At 51.3% G+C, this 5,422-nt stretch overlaps 1 long non-coding RNA gene across 2 annotated transcripts; it reads left to right on the forward strand.

The window, feature by feature from the left end:
- Window positions 1–313: 313 nt before the first annotated feature.
- Window positions 314–4,722, forward strand: LOC140645992 (uncharacterized). Of its 2 annotated transcripts, XR_012040216.1 has the most exons (5): window positions 314–441; window positions 830–982; window positions 1,419–1,549; window positions 3,800–4,046; window positions 4,468–4,722. It is a non-coding gene; the product is annotated as an uncharacterized lncRNA (long non-coding RNA). The 2 variants fall into 2 exon arrangements; XR_012040215.1 differs by lacking the exon at window positions 4,468–4,722 and having other exon boundaries at window positions 3,800–4,182.
- The last annotated feature ends 700 nt before the right edge of the window (window positions 4,723–5,422 follow it).

Consider the following 5,422-nt stretch of genomic DNA (forward strand, 5'->3'; position numbering starts at 1 on the left):
GGCTGCTAAATCGATGGAACGACTGGAAGATGTTTCAGAAAAGTGAGTACTCTACTTCCCTTTATCTTTTAAAGTCGTCGTCTTTCTACAGACACCTGTCCACGGCTTAGATATTTGATTTGCGTGAAACAGACCCGGAATTTTGCTTCAAGTAGTGTTCTGATTCGCTGAAATTCCCCGTAGGCAGAGAGCAAGAATTACAAATGTTGCTTGGTGGTTGAAGATCTCAGGGTTGCTGTGAAAGCGAACTTGCCAGAATGAGTAGGAAGCAGCCTGAATTCCAACAGAGATACCATCTAAAGGCCCTTTTCTTGACAGGAAAAGAGCTTCACGAAACGTCGGCGCTGTTTGCCGGGGGGCCTCCGACATACCTGTTCAGTCGTCGTGGGCTTTGTGCGATTCCCGCAGGCGCAATCTTGAAGAAATTTTGTACGGCAGCCGGTATCTTGGCTTCCTTTCTATCTCGCGCTTGGTCGCTTGCGCCTGCTAAAAACTTAATGGAGTGTCAAATGAACCCACAGGAAAACGTCCTCAACTCGTGCTGGTAGGGCAAGCCCGCTGTAGTTGATAAAATGGGAAAATAGCACGCTGTTTTGAAAAATTTGCCTTGCGAGGACAAGGGCTGTCTCCTGGCAGGCAAGTGAATTCTGTGACTGATTCCACCGCTCCGCCCGGGCACTTGAAGGAGGCGGTCCCTAAGGCAATGCAATCTAAAATGGGGGTCGTTTGGGGTTTTTAGTCATTTCTTAGGGATGTGAGGCTCGTGTGGGTGTTTAGCTTGTCCTGTTCTTTCTGTTCCTAATTCCGATCCCACTGACGGGCGTCAAAGAACGGTCGTGTTGTAGTCTAACGGTGTCGTCTACCGGGAGCTGGTGGAAGGCCAGGGCTTAGGTAAAGCCGATAAGGAGGATGCAGGCTGGAAAGCGGAACGTCTAAACGAGAATTACTGTCCTTGGGAGAGAAGCACATCCTGAAGAAATAGGTAAGCTAATTAAAATGGTTTGGGAACCATCCGAAACAACTAGTAGGAGCGTGATAAGAAGCACCCTCCCGCAAACTATCCTCGTTATCATCCTAAAAGTCACACCCCTCGAGCTGGAGACCCCGGCCCAAGCAGAGAGCCCTCGCCGCTCAGTGTGCGCAGCACGTTAAAGTAGCGCTGTAGCTTTAAGTTGACATAAGAGAAATGTCGACCGATGAAAACTGCTTTGTGTGATTACTTATGCATATGCATAGCTAGACCGTATAAATACTGTACTTGTACGACCGAACTCTGTGCTAGCTTTGGGGAGCTACCGCCTAGCACCCATCTCTGCGCAGACATGAAATAAACATACCTCTGCCCTGTGCGTATATTGGCATCTCGCACACCGGGCAAGCGACCTCACGCTTGTGGGATAATGGTTTTGGCACCCCAGATGGGACCGAGCCGACAGCCTCGCCCGGTTCATCTTGCCGCGTCCGACGGGGAGAAGAGGCCCGAGCGGACTCCGGCGCGCACCGACCTGTCGACCGGGGACTCCTTCAGCTCCTCTCCTGCAGTCGGGCGGTGGCGACACAACGGTGCAATGCTAGTGAAAAGAGGTATGTTTGGGGGATGGGAGAATAACGGGGGTAGGGGCAAGATCTCTCGGGAAGCAGGCACCCTCTGTTCTGTTCTGGGCTCTGCATAAGACGCACCAGGAAAGATAGGTGGCAGTAAGCGTAGTTCTGTTTGTTTCTACACGCCGTCCTGTTCAACAGAGGAGACGTCCCTCGTTCTGGTTTGTGTAGAAATGCTGGGTTTTCGGTACCGATGTGGGCGCTGCTGCTTCCCAGGAGGCACCCCTTTGCTCTCCTCTAGGATGCACCCTGAAGCATTGCAATCAATTTGGGGAGATCCCACGACTAAGAATGGGCTAAAACGATATTGTAATCAACGGTGGCCACGATCTCGATTGGAAGATGGTGAAAAATGGCCTGAGGATGGATCCTTGAGATATAACGCTATATCGGAATGAATGTTGTTTTGTCGGAGAACGGAAAAATGGGATGGAATGCCTTACGTGGATATGGTTTTCCGTTAAGACGCGATTGGGATATTAGGAAGAAAGGTGGTTTAGTGGATTCTAAACATCAGGTTGGAATATATGCGTTAAAAGAGAAAAAGGGAAAACCTCGTTGTATTGAATGGGAAAATTCGGAAGAGGATATTCAGCTGTTGGTAGCTCCTCCAAAACAGCCAGAATGTGATAGCTCAAGCGATAATGGAGTTGTGAGTGCTGTCTCTAAAAGAACAAGGGGACAGAAACCGATAGTTCAAGCTCCCCTCAGCCAGGCTCTAGGGCCTGAAGGAAGAAGCGGTATCCGTACACGTACCTTTTACCGCTTCTGCTTTATTAAACTGGCAACGGGCAGTCAGATCCTATCGAAACTTGATCCAGAGGGAATGTATAGTACTGTTAATCACGACTCATAATCCTAACTGGGGAGATGTACAGGCTCTCCTAGAATATTTGTTTACCCCTGAGGAGAGGAGAACAATTTTAGAGAAGGCTAGAGAGGGACTGGTCCAACAATGTGTGTGTGTGTGGGGGGGTGCCTAATACCATTACGTACCTCCCAAAGGAGGATCAGTGGGATCCAAACACAAGTGTGAGGGATTACAGAGGGTAAAGGAATATCCAAAGTTAATTGGGTATGGGATTCAACATGGAGTGCAAAAGCCTAAGAATTTATCTAATCAGATCTCGATCCGGAAGATGATAGCAATTCAAAGTTATTGAACACGCCGTTTATTGGTCAAGCGGCAGCAGATATAAGAAAGAGATGACAAAGGTAGAGGGCGAGGATGGCATGACAATCTCGCGGTTCTTGTCAGTCGCGTATAAGGTACGTAATAGTGGGGAGGAAACAGAAGAGAAGGAGAAGCGGGGACGAGTAACGCCGCAAGCTTCTTTGTTGGCTGCCTTGACAGAAGACCGAGAAAAAGGGAGAGAAAATACACGAGGTGAATTTTGTGGGCGAGGAAGGGGCCGTAGCAATAAGAGTAGAAATGGTTATGACATTCCCCTGGGAATGAATCGGCGTGCAAATCGTAGCGAGAGGGCCGTTGGAAAAAAGATTGTCCGCCCCGTCTGAGTCATCTCGGGAAAGAGAGACAGAAGAAGGGGTTGGAGTCATGACGGAGATTGGGTTGGACTGAAGGGGCCGGAGGAGTCTATGAAAGTTTCCCCAGACGATCCTCTGGTTCCAGTCAAGCTGGGGAATGAAAGACAAGAAATTTTTAATTGATAGTGGAGCCACACATGCTGTAGTAAGTAGTTGTAGGGGACCCCTTAAGCAGAACTAAAATAAGCGTTGTTGGTGCAACAGGGAAAAAGACTTTAAGGCTGTTTTTACAAGCTATGGAATGTTCCACTGGAAATACTAAATGAACTCATGAATTCCTTTCTATGCCAGCATGCCTCCTAGCATTGCTTGGGTGGGATTTACTTGTAAACTGAATGCACAACTAAGTTCTTCTGAAGACTCTGTTCAGTTGACTCTGTTCAGCCCGCAGGGGACGTCGCCTGTTTGTGGCAGACGCCAGCCCGAACGGGACCTCGCCTGTTTGGGGCACACCGATGGCGGGCGCTGTCGCCAAAGGCAAAGCAGGGTCATAGCAGAGTTTTCCATTTCTGGGGATGGGCTCAGCCGTCTCCTGCACAAACTTCTGTTACGTAGCAATGGGGATGGTAGCTTTCTTTTGTTTTCTTGAAGAACAAGAGGATGATGGAGCACGTTACAAGAGCATGATCATTTTCTCTTCCTTTGGCAGCACAGGCACCCAAGGCCAGCCCGCGTTAAAGGAACAGCACGAGGATATCCGCGTCGACCGTCAGCAGAGGAAGGAAGCTTCTTTGGGAGGCTGAGGCGATGAAGCAGAGTCCTTAATTGTTCTGTTTGATTTTCAGCATGGGTGCGGCGAGGGCCTGGGACATGCCAAACATGGTCCCGGACAGGGGAGCTGTCTCTTACGTGGGAGGCTGTGAGAGCTATCATGGACACCACCGGACCGGCATCCTGTAAGGGTGCTTTCACATGTTTTCTTGTTTAGAGGCCAACCTTGGCTTTGGGCCGTAAAATAAAGTCTGCCAGGCCGGTGCCAGCTTGGAGGCAGCATCTGCCCACAGCGGTGCCAGCTTGGTGGTGGTGTCTGCCCGTGCCGGTGCCAGGTTGCTGGCTGTGTCTGGCTTGTGAGGGTTGGGGTAATTGGCCCCCTGTTCCCGATGGGCTCCAGCTGTGGCCCGGGGCAGCACAGGTGGGACCCATGAGGTGAGGATGGGGCTGGGCCCAGGGTTTAAAGGGCTGGGGCTGGGCCAAGGGTTTAAAGGGCTGAGGAGGGGGCTGGCCCTGCTGTGCCGAGGGCTCTACGTGGGGAGGGCCTGCCTAGGCATGCCTGCCTGCAGGAGCTGGCTGAGGAGTGAAAGGAAGGGGCTTCCCCAGGCAGCTGCCTCCAGCAAGGAGCAGCCGGTCCCCGCAGCCGGGAAGGATCCCTCCCAGCCGTCCCCGGCAGAGCGCACCACCAGCGCGTGGTGCCGGGAGCTCGGTGCCCCCGTCGGCCGCACACGTGAGCCGCCGTGTCTCTGGGAAGCCTCTTGGGAGAGGAGCATCGGGGCACCTGGGCGGGCGAGGCAGCCGGCACTGTGGAGGAGGAAGGGGCAGGGGCCGAGAGAGAAGCCCCGGGGCGCTGAAGGTCTCCCGGCGGCGGCAGGAGCTGCGGTGGGTCGCGCATCCCTCGCGTGCCTCCGGGCCCCTCTCTGCCGTGCTTCTCCAGACCTCTGCCTGCCTCCTTGCCTGTACCTGCCTCTGTCTCCCTTTCAGGCTGTTTGGCTCCCCAAAGGCTCTTGCCCTTCTGCTAGCGCTGCCCTCCACACCGTCACCTTCTACGTTTCCTTTCTATGCCCCTCCCTTTCCAGCTCCCCACCTGCTATTATTTCACTCTTCCCGCACTGCCTTCTTCCGCATTGCTGGGGAAAATGGCATTTCGAGGCCTCCCTCTGCGCAGTGGCCTGTCTCTCTTTGCAGTGACTCCCTCTGCTCTGCACCCTGTCTACTTTTTTCTAGTAAACTGTCCCTATTTTTCATTTTTTTTTACTCTCATAATTCTTCTCTTTTTGAAATTTTGTTTCTAGGTGTACTCTTACCTTGTTTTCTGTCTCTCTTTTTTTTTTTTTTTTTAATTTTTTCCTGTATCCTGTTGCTTTTAAAATTTTCATTCTGTGTCTACTTTAGTCAAGATGTCTCTCCCTGTTTAATTGTTTCCTGTCTGTCCTGTACCCCGTTGCTTTTAAATTGTCTTTCCTCGTCTATCTTTATCCGGTTTGCTGTCCTCATTTTTTAATTTGTTCTAGTCTGTGCTGTGCCCAGTTGCCTTTAAATTTTTCTTTTTATGTCTCCA

This window comes from Ciconia boyciana, unplaced genomic scaffold, assembly GCF_034638445.1.
Source record: "Ciconia boyciana unplaced genomic scaffold, ASM3463844v1 HiC_scaffold_81, whole genome shotgun sequence".
Taxonomy (NCBI): Eukaryota; Metazoa; Chordata; class Aves; order Ciconiiformes; family Ciconiidae; genus Ciconia; species Ciconia boyciana.